The sequence below is a fragment of the Cetorhinus maximus genome, chromosome 23, assembly GCF_964194155.1.
Source record: "Cetorhinus maximus chromosome 23, sCetMax3.hap1.1, whole genome shotgun sequence".
NCBI classification, from domain to species: Eukaryota; Metazoa; Chordata; class Chondrichthyes; order Lamniformes; family Cetorhinidae; genus Cetorhinus; species Cetorhinus maximus.
This window is the reverse complement of record NC_135901.1, coordinates 50,067,121-50,090,110: the sequence shown is the minus strand read 5'-3', so window position 1 is coordinate 50,090,110 and position 22,990 is coordinate 50,067,121. Positions and strand designations below refer to the sequence as shown.

Sequence of the window (22,990 nt, the reverse complement as noted above, 5' to 3'; positions counted from 1 at the left end):
TACAATGATTACTGACATAAGGTCTGTATTAATGTAAACGGAGACAGGTTACTGATACAAGGCTTGGATTAATATCAACTGAGACAGGGTCCATTACGATGAATATTGATAAAAAGCATGGATTTATATCAACTGAGACAGGGCTTATTACAATAATTACTGATACAGGGTCAAGATTAATACAAACTGGGAGAAGGCCTAATACAGTAATTCCTGATGCAATGCATGGATTCATATTAACTGAGGTAGGGTCTATTACAGTGATTACTGATACAGGGCTTAGATTAAAATGAACTGAGACAGAGTATATTAGACTAATTACCAGTACACAGTCTATATCAATATAAACTGAGACAGGTTCTATTACAGTGATTATTGATATAGGGTCTAGATTAATATAAATGGAAACAGGGTCAATCAGAATGATTATTGATACAATATCAAGGTTAATATGGACTCAGGACAGCGTCAATTTCAGTGATTACTGATACAAGTTATCGACTAATATAAACTGAGACAGGTTCTATTACAGTAATTACCAATACAATGTCCGTATTGATATGAACTGAGACAGGGTCTATTACAGTGATTACTGATACAAGGTCTGAATTACTATAAACTGAGACAGAGTCTATTGAATTGATTACTGATGGAAGTTTTGGTTTAACATAACCTGAGATAGGGTCAATTACAGTAATTACCAATACAATGTCTCTATTAATATCAACTGAGTCAGCGTCTATTACAGTGATTCCTGATACAGGGTCTGTATTATATAAACTGAGACAAGGTCTAGTACAGTGATTACCACAAGAAGGCTTTGATTGATCTAAACTGAGTCAGGGTCTACTTCAGTGATTACTGATACCAGGTATTGATTAATTTCAACTGAGACAGGGTCTGTTGCAGTCATTACTGCTACAATGCGTGGATTTATTTCAACCGGGACAGGGTCTGTTGCAGTGATTACAGAGACAAGGTCAGCATTAATATAACCTGAGACAGGGTCTATAACTGTGGTTACTGAAACAGGGTCTAGATTTATATAAACCGAGACAGGGTCTGTTGCAGTGATTACTGAGACAAGGTCAGTATTAATATAAACTGAGACAGGGTCTATAACTGTGATTACTGAAACAGGGTCTAGATTTATATAAACTGAGACAGGGTCTATTGAAGTAACTACCAATACAAGGTCTGTATTAATATACACTGAGACAGGGTCTCTAACAGTGTTTGCTGAATGCAAGCTATGGATTAATATCAACTGAGGCAGGGTCTATTGCAATGATTACTGATACAGGATCTAGATTAATATAAACTGAGTGAAGGTCTATTACAGTGATTGCTGATACAAGGGATGGATTCATATCAACTGAGGCAGGGACTATTACCGTGATTACTGATATAGGGTCTAGGTTAATATAAACTGAGACAGGGTTTATTATAGTGATTACTGATACAACTTATGGATCAATATAAACTGAGGCATGGTCTATTACAGTGATTACCGATACAATGTACCAATTAACATTAACTGACACAGGGTTTATTACAGTGATTACTGATACAATTTATGGATCAATATAAACTGAGGCAGGGTCTATTACAGTGATTACCGATACAATGTACCAATTAACATTAACTGACACAGGGTTTATTACAGTGATTACTGATACAATTTATGGATCAATATAAACTGAGGCAGGGTCTATTACAGTAATTATCAATACATTGTCTGCATTAACATAAAGTGAGCAGGTCCTTTTATTGTGATTACTGATGCAAGGTATGGATTGATAAAAAACGACACGGTTTATCACAGTGATTACTGATACAGAATCTGGATTAATATAAACTGAGACAGGTTTTATTGCAATGATTTCTGATGCATAGCATGGATGAATAAAAAATGAGACAGGGTTTATTACAGTGATTACCAATACAATGTCCGTTTTGATATAAACTGAGACTGGGTCTATTACAGTGATCACTGATACATGGTATGATTTTAAATAAACTGAGACGGGGTCTGTTACATTTATTACTGATACATGGTCTAGGTTAAGGTAAACAGAGACAGGGTCTCTTTCAGTGATTACCAATGCAACGCCTGGATTGACATCAACTGAGACAGGGTCTTTTCCAGTCACTATTGAGAAAAGATCTGCATTAATATAAACTGAGTCAGCATCTATTTCAGTGATTACTGATAGTAGGTATTGATTAATATCATCAGAGACAGAGTCTGTTACAATGATTACCTTTACAATGTATGGATTGATATAAAACGAGACAGGGTTTTTTGCAGTGAGTAATGATACAAAGCCTGTATTAATATAATTTAAGACAGGGTCTCTTTCAGTAGTTAATGATAGAACGTATGGATTAATATCAACTGAAGCAGGGTCTATTACAATGATTACCAATACAAGAACTGGATTGATACAAACTGAGTCAGGGTCTACTTCACCGATTACTGGTACAAGTTATTGGTGAATATCAATTGAGACAGCTTCTGTTATATTGATTATTGTTACAACATGTGGATTATTATCAACTGAGTCAGGGTCTATTACAGTGATTACGGATGCAGGGTCTTGATGAATAATAACTGAGAGAAGGTCTGTTACAGCGATTACTAATATATGGTGTGGATTCATATAAACTGAGGCAGTTTACTCTATTCTATTACAGTAATTACCAACACAATGTCTGTATTAATATAAACGGAGACAGGGTCCATTATACTGATTACTGATACAAGGTATCGATTCATATCAACTGAGACAGGCTCTATTACTGTGATTACTGATACAGGGTCTCGATTAACATAAATTAAGTCAGGCCCTACTTCAGTGATTACTGACACAAGGCATTGATTAATATCAAAGGAGACATTTACAGTGATTACTGAGGCAAAGTCTGCATTAACATAAACTGAGACAGGTTCTCTATAAGTATTTACTGATACATGGTATGGATTAATACCAACTGAGGCAGGGTCTATTATGTTGATTACTGATACAGGGTCTAGGTTAATATAAACTGGGACATGGTCTATAACAGTGATACCGGATCCAAGATATGGGTTAATAGAAACTGAGACAGAGTCTTTGACAGTGATTTCTGATAAAAGGTATCCATTAACATAAACTGAGACAGGGTTTATTACAGTGATTGCTGATGCAACACATGGATCTATATAAACTGAGGCAGGGTCCATAAGAGTGATTATTGATATAAGTTATGGTTTCATATCAACTGAGACAGGGCCTATTACAGTGATTACTGATACAGGGCCTGGAATAATATAAACTGAGACAGGGTCTGTTTCATTACTTACTGATACATGGTATGGATTAATTAAAAGTGGGACAGGGTTGATTATAACAATTACTGATACAAGTTGTCAATTAATATAAACAGAGACAGGGTCTATCACAGTAATTACAGATACATGGTATGGATTAAAATAAACTGGACAAGGATCTGTTACATTTCTTACTGATACATTGTCTAGATTAAGATAAATAGAGACAGGGTCTCTTTCATTGATTACCAATACAAGGTCTGGATTGATATAAATTGAGACAGGGTCTATTCCAGTCATCATTGAGACCAGGTCTGTGCTAATATAGACTTAATAAGCATCTACCTCAGTGATTACTGATACAATGTATTGATTAATATCAACAGAGGCAGGGTATGTTACAGTGATTACTGTTAAAATATATGGATTGACATAAACTGAGATAGAGTCTTTTACAGTGATTAATGATACAAGATCTGACTTAATATAAAATGAGACATGGTCTATTCCAATGATTACTGATACAAGGTTTGGATTAAAACAAAGTGAGACAAGGGCTGTTCGATTTATTACTGATACATGGTATGGATTAAAAGAAACTGAGACAGAGTCTATTACAGGGATTGCCAGTACAAGGCCTGGATTGATATAAACTGAGATGGGGTCTATCTCAATCATGACTAAGACAAGGTCTGTATTTATATGAACTGAGTCGGGGTCTACTTCAGTGATCACTGATACAATGAATGGATTAATATCGACAGAGACAGGGTCTGTTACAGTGATTACTGTAACAATGTATGGATTGGTATAAACCGAGTCAGGGTCTTTTACACTGATTACTGAGACAAGGTCTGTGTTAATGTAAACTGAGACAGGGTCTCTAACATTGTTTGCTGATACAAGGTATGGATTAATATAAACTGAGGCAGGGCCTGTTACAGTTATCATTGATACAAGGTATCAATTTACATAAACTGAGACAGGGTTTATTACATTGACTACTGATACAAGTTATGGATTCATATCAACTGAGACAGGGTCTATTGCATTGATTACTGATGCAGGGTCTGGGGATAATATATGCTGAGAAAGAGTCTATTACAATGATTAGTGATACATGGTATTGGTTAAGATAACCAGAAACATGATCTATTACAGTGATAACCAACACAAGGCCTGTATTGATATAAACTGAGTCACGGTCTACTTCAGTGGTCACTGATACAATGCACTGATTAATATCAACAGAGACAGGGTCTGTTACAGTGATTACTGTTACAATGTTTGGATTGATATAAACCTAGAGAGGGTCTTACACAGCGACTAATGATAAAATGTCTGTATTAATATAAAGGGAGACGGGGTCTCTTTTAGTGGTTACCGATACAAGGCATGGATTAACATCAACTGAGATAGGCTCTATTACAGTAATTACTGATACAGGGCCTAGATTAATATAAACTGAGGGAATGCCTATTTCAATGATTACTGTTACAATGTATGGATTAATGTAGATGGATAAAGGGTCTATTTCAGTGATTACTATACATGGCCTCTATTAATATAAGCTGAGACAGGGTCTCTTTCAATGGTTACTGATATAAGGTATGGATTAATATCAACTGAGGCAGGTTCCGTTACAGTGATTACTGATACAAGGCATGGGTTAATATAATATGAGAAAGAGTCTATTACAGTGTTTACTGATACAAGGTCTGGGCTGGTGTAAATTGAGACAAGGTGTATTACAGCGACAACTGATACAGGATATGAGTTGATATTATCTGATACTGGGTGTAGTACAGTGATTTCTGATACAGGGCATAGGTTAATATAAACAGAGACAGGGTCGAATACATTGAACACTAATACAAGGTCTGTGTTAATATAAGGTGAGGCAGAATCTCTTTCAGTGATTGCTGATACAATATGTGGATTAATATCAAGTGAGGCAAGGTCTCTTTCAGTGGTTACTGATGCAAAATATGGATTAATACCAACTGAGTCAGGGTATATTACAGTGATTACTGATACAGGGTCTAGATTAATATAAACTGAGACAAAGTCTATTACAGTGATTATTGATATAAGGTCTGGACTGGTGTTCACTGAGACAGCATGTATTACAGTGACTACTGCTGCAGGGTCTGCATTGATATAATCTGAGACTCGGTCCAGTACAATGATCATTGATAAAGGTCCTGGATTAATATAAAGTGAGACTGGGTCTTGTACAATAATTCCTGACACAGGTCCTGGATTGATATAAACTGAGGCAGGGCCTATTACAGTGATTACTGATACATTGTATGGATTAAGATAAACTGGAAAGGGTCTATTGATGTGATTACTGACATGAGGCCTGCATTAATATAAACTGAGAATGGGTCAATCACATTAATTACTGATACAGGGTCTAGATTAATATAAACTAAGGCAGGCTGTATTACAATGATTACTGATACATGGTCCCAATTAATATTAACTGACACAGAGTCTATTACAATGATCACTGATACAGGGTCCAGGTTAATATAAACTGAGACAGGGCCTATTGAAGTGATTACCAATACAATATCTGCATTAATATAAACTGCGACAGGGTCTATTCAAGTGATTACCGATACAAGGCATGGATTAATATAAACTGAGACAGGCTCTATTACAGCAATTACCAATACAATATCTGTATTTATATAAACTGAGAAAGGGTATTTTATAGTGATTATTGATACATGGTAATGATTAACATAAACTGAGACAGGGTCTATTACAGTGATAACCAATACACGGTCTGGGCTGATATTAACTGAAAAAGGGTCTATTCCAGTGATTAACAAGACAAGGTCTCTATTGATATAAACTGAGTCAGGGTTATTTCAGTGATTACTGGTACAAGGTATTGATTACTATCAACTGAGGCAGGGTCTCTTACAGTGATTACTAATACAAGGTATGTATTAATAAAAACTGGGACACCGTCTCTTTCAGTAGTTACTGATACAAGGTATGGATTAATATCTACTTAGGTAGGGAATATTAGAGTGATTACTGACACAAAGTCTGTTTTCATGTAAACAGAGGCAGGATCTAGTGTAGTGATTACTGGTAAATGGTATAGGTTAATATCAACTGCTACAGAACAGGATTACTGATACTGGGCCCAGTTTAATAAAATTGAGGCAGGGCCTAAAGTGATAATCGCTGACACAGCACCGATTGTAAATCAACCAGGGATAAATCTAGTGAGGAAACAATTGATGCAGGGCTTTGCAGCATATTGAAAGGGACAGAGAGTAATGAATTTATAATGAACACATAACCTAGTGTATTATAAAGAGATATAGGGTTTAGTGTTACATCATTAGAAACATCTTACTGTGCAAATAATCAGTGTATTGATATCGAATTAATATAAGCCCCAGGATCACTGATCCATTTGCCAGTGGAACAGCTTCTCCTTAAATATTCAAAAACACCCCTCACACGTTGGACTTTTTCTGATAAACCTATCCTAAGATTCTCTTTGATGAGGAGAGAAATCCCAGTTTCTTGTTGTGCAAAGAGTGAGGGCCAGTGCAAACTTAAGTTCCAGGAAATCTTCTGTCTTGTTGCTTCAAAATGAGCATTTAGCAATCGCTGACACTGTTATATGGGCCCAGTGGAAATACAGCGCACTGTTACAACAGGGTCAGGCGAAGACACGGGGCTACAAGGCAACGGATGCCTTACAACTAAATTGATGTGTGTAAGACTGGAGCCTGCTCCAGAACTTTAGATACATAGAACCAAATGCTATCATTTCAAAACAGCAACTGCAACCTGTCCAATGCCTTGCATTAATGGCTCTCATACATGGACAGTAAATACTACTGAACTAAAAACAGAAAGTGCTGTAAAAACTCAGCAGGCATGGCAGGGTCTGAGGAGAGAGAAACAGAGTTAACGTTTCGATTCCATATGAATTTATTCAGAGCCATAACTGCAGGTTTGAAGCATGGTCAGTGGAGTGATCCTTCAGATGTGGCGTTGGGAATGTCATCTCAGTCTTAGGGAATAGCAGCATCGAGGTAAATTAATTGGTTATACAGAGAAGATCAGAAATGCTCCAGAGACATGATTTAAATGCCATGACGGCAGCTGGCGGGATTTTCATTCATTTAATTCATTAAAACCGAAACTGGAATAAAATTACTCATTGCATTAATAATCGAAGAACCTAATTGTCATGAAGTTGCAACTAGTTCACTAATGTCATTCGGGGAGGAAATCTTACCCTTACCAGCTTGGCCTACGCGAGACTCCAGCCCCACAACAACGCGGTTGACTCTTAACTGCCCCTGGAATGGCCCAAAAGGCCATTGAGTTGGGTCAAAGCACTTCCTCGAAAGACAAATAAGAGGCGCACGGCACAAATTGCAGCTGTTCAAGATGTCGGCTCCCCACCACCTTCTCAAGGCTACTTGTGGATGGACAGTTAAGGCTGGCCTTGCTTGCGACGTTCACAACAAAAGAACAAATAAAAACCACGGTCAAAGCTTTGTAAACTATTACGGATGTTCTCAATCTAAGATAAGGCCAGAAAACCTGGAAATACTCAGCATCAATCTCCGCTGACCCTATTTTACAGAGCAGGGGTATCGTAGACCAATATTTAATGCGCAACTAACATCCCTAGTAAAGAGGTGATCTGGGCTTTTATCACATCTCTTTTGGTGGGAGCTTCCTGTGCACAAATTGCCTCCAACGTGACAGAAGAGATTATAATTCGAAATAAGGTACATCAATAAGGTTAATGAGATATGTGATTTGGGACATCCTGAGATGGTGAAATGTGCTTTATAAACAAACAGATTTTACTGAAAGTGAACATTTCAAAACGCACGTGGTGATGTGTTAGAAAGTCTGAGATGAATGTGATTATAGGTCATTTCTCTGTTCATTATTTAAACATGTTTACGTGAAAGGGGTTAGTCCTTCCACCAATAGATATTCAGCCGAATATCAGGCTGCTCAGAAATGCTTAATTGATTTAAGCAGCAGAACTTACAGAAACATTTCTTTTTAATTTAATGGCTTCTTTTGTTTAAAATAAATAACATCTGTACCAATTGGTTTTCTGAAAATTGTGTTCATTTCTTATACCATCTGTGAATATTCTTAAAATAAACTTGTTTTGAGCTGAACATAATCAATAAGTGACTGTTGATCTGATTCTGCTGCCGTGAACACCACTTTGAAACCAGTGAGGCGTTTATGTAAATAAACACAGAAATAGAAATCTCAGAATAGAATATTGAGCGACAGAAATACAATAGATGTTTCCCCACCAACAGAACATAGAAATAACAACAGAGAGAAATGCAAATCATACAAAGGATTCCAGTAATGATTGATATTTGGAACATTTCTCTAAGTTATGGGATAACTATGTAAAGGTGATATCTGTGTTCGAAACTGGCGAAGCCTCCTTTGATCCGGTATATAGTAGCATTGAAAATGTGTTTGCGGAGTTTCCTGCATTCTATCCCGCTCTGTCTCCCTTTCTCCCCTATCCCGGCCGTGTCTGGCCTCTCATTAATGTGTCAGCGTCTTTAACTCATAACATGAAGTCAGTATCTAACCAAGGTTTAACCTCAGGTCCTATTCATTGACTTTTAACCAAATAGATGGCTCTTCACATGTAGAACCTAACTCTAAAATGTGTCTGGTGCACTCAACAACATGGGAGTATTTAACGGGACAGTCTAAAGGGAGCAGTCCTCTGAAAATTAACATTCCTATGCCATCCTGTGAGTGATATATGCGACATTGTAGAGGGATCTTTTTTCTGCATCTGATACTGCTGCACCTTTCTTGGGAGCATTCGATCGAATCACGTAGAGGGTCCTGTGTCTATCCCGCGCTATAGATGTCCTGGGAGTGTTTGGTGGGATAGTTTAGAGAGAGCTTTACTCTGCCTCACCCCGGAATTTACCAATGTAGAGGCAGTTTTACTCTGCGTCTGAACTGTCCCCTGTCTATCCTTAGGAGTGTTTAATAGTGTTTCGGACTCACTGCATGAAATGGTGTTCCAGACCGAATCCCTCATCACATATCAAAATATATTTGGATGTTCACTTGAAGTACTATAGCCTCAGGCGCCCTGGAGCAAAAGCTGGGAAGTGGGATTAGACTCGAAGGGTCATTTCCGGCCATTAGGCACAGGGGTTGCGGAATGGCCTATTTCTGTGCCGCACATATCTGTGATTTTCAGATCCTGTGAAGTGTGTTGAGGTCTCAGAAAGTGTACAGAGGATGGGTAACCCCTTTGTTAACAAAGATAAGGGTCTTTAGTAACACCGATAAATTGGACAAATTAGGAACATTCTGCTTGTGATAAAGAAGATTAAGCAGAAACCTAATAGTTATTTCCAAGATGATGAGAGGCTTTGAGAGAATTAGCAAAGAAAACCAATTCCTTCTATTCATTGCGTCAATATCCCGTGATCATAGCTTAATATTGGCAGATTTGTAAACGGGCGACGAGGAGAAATATTTCGCTAGCAACTGGTTCCCTTTATATCACACCAGATCCTGCCTCGATTATTACTCTTTGAGTTCAAATCACGGTTTTAGTTTTGCTGAAACCAGTGAAATTTATGGATACATAATCTGGTAATTGTATTTTTATTACACTAGGCTCTGACACAGTTATTTCTGTGCTAATCAAGCCTCTGTTTCAGGCCGACCACCGAATCAATTAGTACTACATTAGAACGTTTCTCTATTTATATTATATAACGCTCTGGTTCAGTTATTAGTGAAGCCTACCCCGTGTCTGTATATATCGCACTCGACCACGTCTCAATTATTACTATACTGGAGCATGTATGTGTTAATATTACACTGGATCCTGTCTTTGTTGTTACTGCACTGGAACCTGTCTCTATTTATAATGTTTTACGCTATTGTTTCTGTTAAAATTGCACTGGAAAATATATGTCGTTATATTTTACAGTGGCTCCTACTCAGTTATTACTGCCCTATACCATGTTTCTGTCCAGCTAACACTTTACCCGCGCCAGTAAACATTGAATTATGTCAAGGAAACGTATTGGAAACTGGTGAGGAAATAGTGAAGTTAACAAGTCAATGGAAACAGAAACAAATTATTATTTTTAATTGAATTTCATTGAGAGTGGAAAGTGTTACATTCCATTCCAAGTGACAGAATTACAGGTTTATTATCCTCACGCCAGGTATAAGTACAGTTACATTTTCACCATCACTTGCACAGATTATCACACACCCCAGTGACGCACAAGTAATCACTTGTCAACAAACAGAGAGAATGGTGGGTAGATGTCCTTTATTATCCATGTGATTTAATCCACTTTCGAACTGAATTCTGAGGGAAGCTAAACTCACTTTGGAATCTGAATAGTCACTTTCCACACAAGAACTCGAAAAAGACGTCAGCATCATGAAATGTTAACGGTAATAGATGATCTGAAATTGCTAGATGGATGGTTCGAAATGTAGATCGATAGACTGACAGACAAAGAGACAGATACGCAGCTAGATGGGTCGACAGATAGAGAGACTGAGATACACAACATCGAGCGTAATATAGACAGTTTAATGCGAAATAACCTTTTCAGTGTCTCGTATGATACAAACAGGGAGACGGTCTTGTCTAATGTGAATAGATGTATGCATCAGTGCACTTACTCCAACAGGGCCTAGTGTAAAACACAAATTGAGACTAGGCCTTTTGCACTATTATCTGAGGCAGAATCATGTGTAATTTAAAGGAAAGCATGACCCAGTCATTACGTATCAACAGCCTTCATGGTCTTAAATACCTCGAACAAAGCCCCTCTTAACATCCTCTATTCTAAGGAAAACGATTCAAGATCTCCAAGGTCTTGTAACATTCGCGTCAACCTCCTGTTCATCTTCTCTGCGACGTTCAAATGCTTTATAAAACATGGTTCCCGGAATAATGATGTACAATACTCATGGAAACACAGGAGGGAGTACTTTTAGAAATGTTGTTTTTAATCATTCAATAGGCTGGAATATTTTTCTCTCTCTATTCATCCAGGAGTTGTGAGCGTCTCTGACACGGCCAGCATTCCCCCCCATGCTCCGCTGTCCTGGAACTGAATAGCTTGCTAAACACTTTCAGAGTCGGAGGATAGTTAAGAGTCAACCACGTGCTGTGGGCCTGGAGTCACATTTAGGCCTGACTGGGGAAGGATGCAGATTTACTTTACCGAATATTCATTAGTGAACCAGATGCGTTTACAGCAATGATAATTGTAACGATCCAGTTCCATTTCCATTTTTTTTATTCAGTCATAGGATTTGGGCTTTTCCAGCTGAACCAACATTCAATAGCCAAACACAATTGTACTTGAGAAGGTGGTAGTGAGCAAACCTCTTCTACCGCTGCAGTCCACGTGCTGCAAGGACACCCACAGTGCTTCTCGGAAGGGAGTTGTATGATTTGGACCCAAGAATCGGGAAGAAAGAGGGACTTTCCAGTTGATGTTGTTCCTGTGCTTCTGCTGCCCTTGTTGCCCGGAGAATTGGGGAGTATTCCACCACACTCCTGACATGTGCTTTTTAGTTTGTGGACAGGCATTTGCGGAATTCCCAGCTTCTGAACAGCTCTTGTCTCAATTGAATTTAAACTTAGCCAGCTGCTGTGGTGGGATTTGAATCCAAGTCCCCAGAAGATGAACCTGGGCCTCTGGGTGGCTGGGATAGTGATGAGCACTTGGCACGTCATAACATTCAAGGATATGGGCCAAGTGCTGATAAATGGGATTAAGTAGGTAGGTCAGGTGTTTCCCAGGTGCCGGTGCAGACTCGATGGGCCGAAGGGCCTTTTCTGTGCTGTGAATCTGTGGCAGCGCCACGGCCACGTCGTGCATGAGTTAGGGTCCAGTGTAATGTAACCAGAGATAGGGCCTGGTATCATTTAAATGGAAAGCTGCTCCAGTACAGCAATAACTGAAACAGGGCCTGGTTTAAAATAATCTTAAACATGGCCCAGTACAATAAAAACTGAGACAAGTCCTATGAAATATAAGTATAAACAGTTTAGTGCAGCAATAACTGAGAAAGGGCCTTATGTAACACAAACAGATATTACATGAGTTCAAATTTCAACAAAGCTTTTGGAAATTTAAATTTAGTTAATTTTATACACCTGAACTATTAAAAATACATCCAATATCAGTAATGGGAAATGCGCATCTCTCAGACTCATCAAAACACACCTGATATATAAATGTCCGTTTCGGAAATACATTCCTCCCGCCTTACATGTTTTTTTTTTCCCTATAGGATTCCAGATAAACTTTTAATTTCCCTCTAAAAATTCTCAGTTTGCAGTCATTTTTATTAAACGGCTACGAGAATCAGCAACCTGAGCACAGTCAGAAAAGCCAAATGGCATCAACTGAAGCACAGGCAAAGATACAGACAGCCTATTAACTCTATAAAATTCTCCACACAATCATCTGAGGACATCTACCACAACTGAGAAACACTGAACGCAGACTAGTGGAACACCCGCCTGGCATAGTCCTGCTCAATGTTAGTACCTTCCAACCAATATCCCCACGCCTGATTGACCCACAAGTGCTGGCGGGACATTATTCGGGAAGGAGTGCCCCTGGAGGGTCCTCAAGATTGACTCCAGGAGTAATGAATACTCCTGGCAGCAGAGCAGGCGACGGTGGAAAATCTCCTTTCTAATTCGAGTTATTTTCCAACCTCAACTAATGAATCAGCGCGTCTCCATGTTGAACACAATTCTGGTGAAACACTGAGAGCAGAAAAGGGAATGGAACTTCAATGCACATCAGTAAGAATGGCTCGATACCAATACTGACTGATCTGGCCGACTCATGAAAGACATATCTACCAGACCGCGCCCCCCGGAAGGTGTTGAGAGAACTCTAGGGGAAAACTTACTTGAGACGGCACTCATTACTCAACCTGGCACAGATACATTTCTCCACATCAGTATTGGTGGGAGTGTCCACCACACTTTCCTTTTGGATACAAAGACCCATCTTCAGACTGACAGCACCACCCATCGCGTTGTGTGGCATAATCATTGTGCTAAATGTGATAGATTTGGAGAATACTTGGCAGTTAAAAACTGTGCGTCAGTGAGGCCATTAGCTTGATCAACATTCTTATCCCCCCACAATATGCACGTCATGGGATGTATAACCCTCACTCTACCATTAGGATGAAGCCAGGGGATCAACGATTGTTCAATGATGAATTCAGAAGAGTAGGCCAGATTCAGCAACAAGAGCATCTCAAAATGGGGTGTAAGCCTGATCAATCTGTAACATGGTGAAAAATGCTTAACAAATCCAATGCGGCCCAATGACCCTCAATCATTCTACTCTCAGCCATCAGCAACCTGATGGAAGGTGTCATTTACAGAGCAATCAAACAGCAGCTCATCACCAACAAGCTGCTCAACAATGTTCAGTTTAGGCTTCGCAAGGACCTTTCAGTTACCGACTACATCACGTTGTTGATTTGAACAAAGACAAAAAGCTGAACTCCTAATATGAGAATGAATGCCCTTGACATCAAGGTAGCAGTTGATAGATTGTGGCACCAAGGATCATTAGCAACATTGAAGTCAATGGGAATCACGGGGGAAACTCATTGGAGTCATACCTAGCACAAAGGAAAATGATTCTTGTAGCTGGAGGCCAAAAACCCCACGCCAGAGCATCGCTCTCGGAGTTCCTCAGGAAAGTGTCCTAGGCCCAGCCATCTTCAGTTGCTTCATCAATGACCTTATTTCCATTATCATGTCAGAAGTCGCGATGTTCACGAATGTTGGCACAATATTCAATATCATTCACGATTCCTCAGATACTGAAGCAGTTCATGCCTCCATGCAGAGAGAAGAAAAACATTTGGACAATAATAAACCTTTGGCTGATGAGTGGAAAATTACATAACGTGTTCCAAGTGCCAGGCAGTGACCATCTCCATCAAGAGAGAATCTAGCCATCTCCCATTGTTATTCATTCACATTACCATCGCGGAATCCGACACCAGCAACATTGTGGGGGCCACAGGAGTAAATTAAGTTAACTGAACCAGCAAAATATATGAAGAATCTAGAAAAGGTCAGAGGCAGCACATTGTATGGCCAATGACGCCCCTCGTGACTCCCCACAATCTGTCCACAATGTCCATGCAAACTTTAGGAATGTGATTGAATATCTCAGCTTGCCTGGATCAGGGCAGTTCCAACAGCACACTTCCACAGCAAGCCCGAGGAACCACATGGTCTTCTCCTGATACTATTTCTTATATTCGGAAGAAGAAAGACACCATGTAGGAAAAATCATCGCGCCTGATTGGCAATCCCATCCTCCATTTATAAACCCATTCCCTCCAGCACCACTGCACAAATACAGCAGTGTGCACCATCTACGAAATGCACTGTGGCAACTCGCCAACTGTCCTTTGACAGCGCCGTGCAAGCCCCTGACTGCTAGCACCTAGAGGAACAAGTGTGACAGACCCATGGAAAGAACTATAAGTTCCCCTCAAGGCCAAATACCACACTGGCTTGGAAATATATCGTTATTTCTTCACTGTCACTGGGTGAAAACCCTGAAACCCCCTATCTTACATCAATGAATAATAGGGTCATAGAAATCTACAATACGGAATTCATCCCAGCGAACAAGCAGTAACCAGCCTTGTCCAACTTTCCAGCTCTTGGTCTGGAACCTTTTAGGTTGTTTCACTTCAAGTTTCTACAACCCTTTCACATCATGAGCTTTAGATTCCCATCATCCTTTGGGTGAAAACATTTGCCATGACCTATTTACTCTTGGATGAAGGGGTCGACTGTATTATAGCCAGGTTTGCTGATCATACCAAACTGGAAAGGGAAATAGGTTCTGAAGAGGATACAAAGAGGCCACAATCACATATAGATAAGTTAAGTGATTGTGCTGAAATTTGGCACATGGAATATAAGGTTGGAAAAATAGGAGGTTGCCTAATTTTGCAGGATAAGTCGAAAGGCAACATATTATTTAAATTAAGAGGCTGCAGAATTCTTCAGTGCAGAGAGATCTGCGTGTCTTTGTACACGGATCACGCAAAGCATGCGGGCACAGCAAGGAGTTAGGGAGGCAAATAGAATAATCCCTTTTATTGCAAGGGGTATGGACTTTCAAAGCAGGAAATTCTTTCTATAATTGTACTTGCCATTGGTGAGACAGTACCTGGAGTATTGAGTACAGTTATGGACCCTTTTATTAGAAATATACGTGCATCGGAATCAATTCAGAGGATGTTCACTAGGCTGATGCCTGGGAGGAAGGGGTTTCCTTATGAGAAAGAGTTCAGCAGATTGCACCAGTACTTATTGAAGAGCAGAGGAATGCGAGGTAATATGATTGAAACCTCAAAGGTTCTGAGGGGATTTTACAGAGTAAATGCTGAGAACATGCTTCCACTTCGCAGGGGAATCTGCAACTAGGGGACACGGTTTCAAAATCGGTCTTCTTCCATTTAAGTCGGAAATGAGGGGGCATTTCTTCTCTCAGAGAGTCATTAGTCTTTGGACTTCACTTCTCCAGGACGCAATGGAGGCTAGTCATTAAATATATTCATGGCTGAGTTAGACAGACATTTGATCAACATGCGATTCATGGGTTATGGGAGGCAGGCAAGAAACTGGTGTTAAGGCCAAAATCAGATCAGCTTTGATGTTCCTGAATGGCAGAGCAGGCTCGAAGGGCTGACTGGACTAATCCTCCTCCTATTTCTTCTGATCCTCCTTATCATTGACTCTCAACCAAGGAGAAATGGGGCTTTGTATCAACACTCTCCAGACCCTTCAGAGTTTATGCACTTCAGCCTTGTCTTCCCTCAGTTTCCTTTGTTCAAAAGTAAACAGACCTAACCAATCCTCCCAAATAGCATACCTCCTGCAGCCGAGGCAATGCCATCGTAAATCTCCTCTGTAACGTCGCTAGCCCAATCAAATCTTTCCTATAGTTCCTGGACCAAGGCTGCACCGAACACTCTAACTCGGGCCAAACTAGTGTTTTACACAGTTCCAGCAGAACGTCTCAACTCGTATATTCTATGCCTCGGAGAATAAAGACAAGAATCCCATCTGTTTCTTGATCACCTTATCTACATGTCCAGACACCTTTAGGAATATCTGCATTCTATAATCCCACTTTACTTCTCAGTGTCGTATCTTTCGTGAATCTGTGGAATTCACTACCTCAGAATGCACTGGATGCCGGAACGCTGAATAAATTTAAGGAGGAGATAGATAGATTTTTAATTAGTAATGGGTTGAAAGGTTATGGGGAGAGGGTGGGAAATTGGAGTTGAGGCCGAAATGAGATCAGCAATGATCTAAATGAATGGCGGGGCAGGCTCCAGGGGCTGAATTGCCAACTGCTGCTCTTAGTTCTTATGTTCTTATGTTCCTATTTACTGTTTATTCCTTTATCTTGTTAGCCTTCCTTAAATGCACTCCCTCGCAATCATCTTTATGCCATTCTTATGTCTACCTGACTGGTCGATTTCCTGCAGTATACAGCTTTCTGCTTCATTCTTAATCACACAGCCAATTTGTGTATCATCTAAAGCCTTATTAATCATGCTCTTTTCAGTCATGTGCAAGTAATTGATATATGCAAGAAAAGGCAAGTGTCCTATTACTAAGGCCTGGGGGATACCATTCCCATTTACAGAAACACCCCGTGTCATTTATCGCTTGCTTCCTGGCATTGAACCAATTTTAGATTTACCTCGCCGCTTTGCCTTGGATCACATTGGCTTTTAATTTCGGAACTGCTCTGCCATCTAGAACCTGGTCATTTTAAAATCCACATAGACTACATCGAATGCACTGTATCCATCGGCACTCCTTATTATCCCTTCAAAACATTTCACCATAATAGTCAGACTCGCCCTTCCTTTAAGGGAGCTGTCCAGCTTTGCTTAGTCAGTGTCATTCTAAATGTAGATGCACCCTGTCCCTTAGAATGTTCTGTTCCCAATACTATTCCCGGCTCCAAGATTATATTCACTGTCCTGTAATTACTCAGTCTATACCTTTATCCGTTTTCAACAAGGGCACAACGTTAGAAGTCCTCTCGCCCTGTCTCAGTGCCGTAATTTGCAAAGGATTATAAAGTTATGGTGATTCCTTCTTTTGATTCCCTTAGCAGCCGAGGATACAATTCGGGCCGGCCTTGGGATTTATGCAGTTTCAAAGGTATTAAACCGCTTGATACTTTCAAGAAGGTGGCAATTCGCCATTTCTCAAGCAGAATTGGGAATAGGTAGAGATGTTTGAATTAACAACTATTCCAAATCAGTCGATAATAAATAAGTAAAACATTAGAGACTAATGTAATATAAACCATCCATGCCCATCCATACATTACACTAGACCGTTTTTCAGTTGTTGCCGTCTGAGGCAGTGCTGGTTTGGTATAATTTAGGCAAACCAACTTGCACTGTCATCTGGTGGCCAGTCATTGCCATTACTGCTAACGTGAAAATGTCGACGTTCGTACTGTTGTTGATAGAAACGTATCAACAAATAAATTTGCACTTATATTCCACTCAATGCATTTTTAATAAAAGGGAATTAAATGCAGTGTAAAAATGACTGGTGAAGCCAATCCACCTTTGTGGATGGAACTTGCAAACATTAGGAATGATGTGTTTTGTATGGACACAGTCACAGACACAAATAGACGCATATATATATATGTTCAGGCTCGGTCACACAACCAGTAGCCATGAAAAACGTGAATGTAAAGGCCCTCAGGAGAAACATTCCTTAACATTAAAACACGGTGTACAATAGCCACAACAGAGATTTCCACTAATCAGTATAAACTGCAGTGCACTCTGGCTCACCTTTCCTTCAGTCCCTCAATCCAGTTCAAATTTCCGAGATTGTCATAAGATTCGACCAGTCCTTTCAAAAAAACTGTTACATAACACCAGAGCAATGCGAAATTGTACACAGCTACTGATGGCTATGACCAAGATTAAACGTATTTTTAAAAAAAATCCATCCTCCCACCCAGTCAATTATATGTTATTTAATTATTATGAGACAGACCTCTCCCTTCATCCATCTGCCTATTTATCTAACACAGAAAACATTACAGTCCCACAATAACTGACATTGGCAATAGATTAATTTAAACAGAGTGTCCAGTGCTGTCATAACAGAAAAGGGGCCTTATTTAACATAAACAGCGATAAGGACTCCTGCACTCTGAGCAGTTTAGTGCATGAATAACTATGGCAGACCCCGTCGAATATAAACAGGGAGCTGGCCTCATGCAATTTAAAGGGGGGCATAACATAATGCAGAAATAAACGAGAAAGGGCCTAGTGTAATATAAATAAGGGCATGGATGAGTGCAATATAAGCAGACACATGCTTCAGTGCAGCAACAACTGAAAAAGGGCCTAGTGTAAAGTATGGATGGGCACAGAGTTTATTGCACTAATATCCGTGACTGGACCCAGAATAATATGGACTGAGACATGGTCAGGTTATGGCCTTGCAAAACCCTTCAGAAACTTGAACACTTCTTTCAAAACATCTCTTAACTTTCTCTGCTCTAGGATGCTATTTCTATCATTTTTCCACATAACGGAAGCCCCTCACCCCGTTCTGGTAATACCTTCGACAGCATCTTCAGAACCCGAGAGCCCTGCTACATAGAAGGACAAGGACAGCAGGTGAATGGAAGCACCAACGCCTGCTGGTGCCGCTCCAAGTCAAACACATTGATTTGGAAGTATAAATTCTTTCCTTCGTTGTTATTGAGTCAAAATCCCACAGCTCCCTTCCCACCAGCACTGTTTTTGGATTTGTGCCACACACGAAGTGGCTCACCAACGCATTCTCCAGGTCAATTAGGTATGGCTAGTAAATGTCCGCCTTGACAGAAATGTCAACATCTGTGAATGAAGTAGAATTAGCAATAACTGAGTGAAGGTCTGCTGTGATATAAACATAGACATGCTATGGAGCAGTAATAATTGAGGCAGTATATGTATGTTTTCATCGAAGCAATCGCTCTATCACTGCCACCTGGTGGCGAAAGATTGCCATTGCTGTTACAGTAAAATGCCTTCATCAGTTATTGTCTCTTATATTAACGCATCTAAAAACAAGCTACAATGATATACAAGATTATTACATTCTACAGGGGGTGGCAAATGATAAAAAATGCCAAGAATTCCGTCTGAGTGAAGCTTTGTTGCGCAAAGAAACATTAGCTAAAGGACAATGTGGTTCAAACCCTGTTAATTTATATTAATGTACATTTATTGGCGTTAATTGAAGGGAGGAATTTTGATCAGGGAGCGTTTGTGTGTGTGTGTGTGTGTGTGGATGTGTGTATGTGTATTTGTGTGTGTGCGTGTGTAGGTCGGTGTTTGTCTGCCTGTATCCCTGTGTGTCTGTTTGTTTACTTGTGTGCCTGTACATGTTTGTCTAAACGCATCATTCTTAATGTTTCTACGCAAATTCTGCAAAGGTAAATGATTATTTTTTCCAGTTATGTTTCAATATTTTATTCCCTTTGATTAAAAATATAATTTTTGGTCCTGTAATAGCCTTAATGTGCATTGATTATCCATTTAGTTTGTGCTCATATTTAGATTGCATTGTCCCACCAACCATTCTGTCCTCAGAAATCATTTAGAAAGGTGATTAAATCGGAGCATGCATAACGTGTATGAACACATTGTTCTTTGTGATAGATTGTTAGTTGATCATCAGCGCATCTCACGGGACCTTGTAATGATTTCGGCATGTTGCAGTAAAAGTGAGAATCTCACTATACGTGACCTGAGATTAATAAAACACTTATAATTTCCTTCAGTCAGAAAGAAATCTAATTATATCCAACAACCATTTGCAACTATATATCCCCTTTAATGTCGTAAATCGCTCCACGCTGACTCACCAGACCTTTAAAAGGCCAAGTTTGACACCGAGTCACGTAAGGAGACACAATGGCGGAGGACCATACATTAGGTCAACGGTGTAACTTTTAGTGAGGATATTAAAGGAGGAGAGAGGGAGAAGAGGTTTATGAGTGAATTCCATGGCTTAAGGCCAAGGCAGTTGGCAACAAGTGATAAAATTCACGGATGTGAATGCAAAAGATGTGAGAATTCGAGGAGGGAAGAGCTCTCGGAGGACTGTGAGGCTGAAGGAGCTGACCGGGACGGAGGTGGTGGTGGTGAGGTCGGGGGAGAGGTGGTGGAGGCCATGGAGGGAGTTTAACAACTGTGATAATCTTATTACTGATGCATTACTTAACCAAGAGCCGCCGTGGTTCAAGGAGAACAGGGTTCATGGACCAACGGGACTTGTGTGCATTAGGGTCCGGGCAAGAGCATTTAGCTTGAATTCCTATTTATGGAAGGTGGGCTCTGGGAAGATAGTCAGGAAACCATAGGAATATTCAGGTCTAGAGGTGACAAAGAGATGGATGGGAGTTTTAGTCCACTGCCTCTGTCATGTAGAACCAGAAACAATGAATAATTAATTGGGTTTCTGCTCCCATATCTGTCGGTGTCATATAGGACCAGTAACAAATAATCATTCCTAGTGTTTGTGCTCGCATGACTGCCTGTGTCAAATAGGCCCAGCATCTGGAGATAATATCCAGGGCTTGTGATTCAAGGTGTGTCTGTGAGACTTGGGATCAGCCCCTGGGAATCATTAATATGGCTTGGCTTCAAGGGCAGGTCGTATCAGATAATCCCAGCATCGAGAAGCAATTCCCAGGTTTTTAACAACTAAACGGTCAGACATCAGAAAATCCAGGTTCTGGGGACAATTCCCAGCGTTTATATTCTCTGGTGAGTCTGTTGGGCCCAAGTGTTTGATATTAACCCCAGGATTTATGCTCCCTGATGCTTCTAATATCCCCCAGTCTCTAGGAATCACATTCAGGATTTGTGCTTCCTGGAACGTCAGATAGGCCCCAGGATCTCGAAATGATTCCTTTGGTTTCTGTCACAATTGCCTCATGCTCTGAGAATCTTTCCTAGGATTCATAGCCTGGTACTTCAGAGAGGATACAGTTTCTGGGAATCAATCTCAAGTTATGAATTCATTCGAAATGAACGTCCATATACCCAATGGAGATGAGCCTGGACTGTTTGGGCACATTGTTGCTGGGCAGATCTGTGTATAAATAGGTTCTTTTGCTAACAGCTGTGTTCTTGTTGCCTTGCTAGATTTGATCAGCGGGCAGGAAACTGATTGTTGAAGTTTCTGCACAGCAGCCACAGATGTTTCCTGTAAATTGAAATGTGAATTATCGCTCCTCCCTGATGGTGGAATGCTGGATTCCTGTCACTGCCTGTTGGGCAGAGATATGGGATGAACGTGTTGTTCAACAAACTGGGAATAAATTTATCAGCAAATGAATCGTTAGGCAATGTTAATCTAAATTGCATTTCTTATGTGATGATATTAAAGAAACTCCGTTTTGTGTATGGCAGGTACAGAACAGACTAAATGTGAATACAACAATACAATGAGTTTGCGATTTTCATTATTTAAGGCCAATTTGATTCTGACAATTGCGAAGTTATTTTACAATCCTGTAACAGGGAATGCCAGCTGAGCTGGTATCACACAGATATAAAGAACACATTAACTACTCTGATACTAATGTTTGATTCATTTAATAATTTTGTAATTTACCCAATGTTCTGCAGACGGCAGAGTTACAATCGCAATCTGGAGACTGACTGAGAACTCAAATTATTCACTGAAATTTTAGTATAATTGTAATGGCAGGCTTTATATTTTCATATGTAACCCGTTTCTACATTTGGTCTCGGCACCTCAAAAGCTGAACACAACTGGTGTGATATCATCATAAATTCAATGATTTCTCTTCCTTGGTGAAAATTAAGAACATCAAAAAAATCAAACTCGTGATGCCCCAAATCTCTGAATATAATTTCTGGTTTAGTGGTTACAGCCTGATAGATATTGTTTTATCTGCATAGCTAAATATATGCCCATGGTTTGTGGGATGCATATATCACATCAATTAGAAAGGTAGGCACGGTGATTTAATTCTAAAATAAATAAGGCTTGGCTGGACTGTGCAGTCTCATTACACAAACGCTCCTCGGTGTAAATCACAACTTAACCCATTGAGAATAGTGCAGTGTGAAATGAAAGAGCAATATTCACACTGGTGAACTGAAATCCTGTGGAACTTTGATTCACGGGGAATTGTTTTAAAGCGAAGCTTCACATTTCATGAAGGATTATATCTGAAGTTAAGTGATATTATTCCAAAACTGTCGATGTCCTGGGACAACTATAATTGCTTTCTCTGAACAAATTTCAGTAACATTTGTATCTTCTGTCCCACAGATAGGGACCAATGAAAATAAAGAAGACTTGGAGTTAAACAGTGCATTTCACAACCACAGGACATCATAAAGTATTTTATAGGCAATGAAGATTTATTTATTTATAAACATAATCACCATTGTATTGCAAGGAAAGACGACTGTGAATTTACGCATAGCAAGATCCAACAAAGTGCACTGTGATAAATCACCCGACAAGCTGATTTT

General features: G+C 39.7%; 1 long non-coding RNA gene across 4 annotated transcripts in view; it reads right to left on the bottom strand.

Annotated features, from left to right (window-relative positions):
* LOC144698294 (uncharacterized) overlaps nucleotides 1-22,990 on the bottom strand; it is a 451,035-nt gene that overhangs the window by 59,145 nt on the left and 368,900 nt on the right. The gene's annotated exons all lie outside the window — the stretch shown is intronic.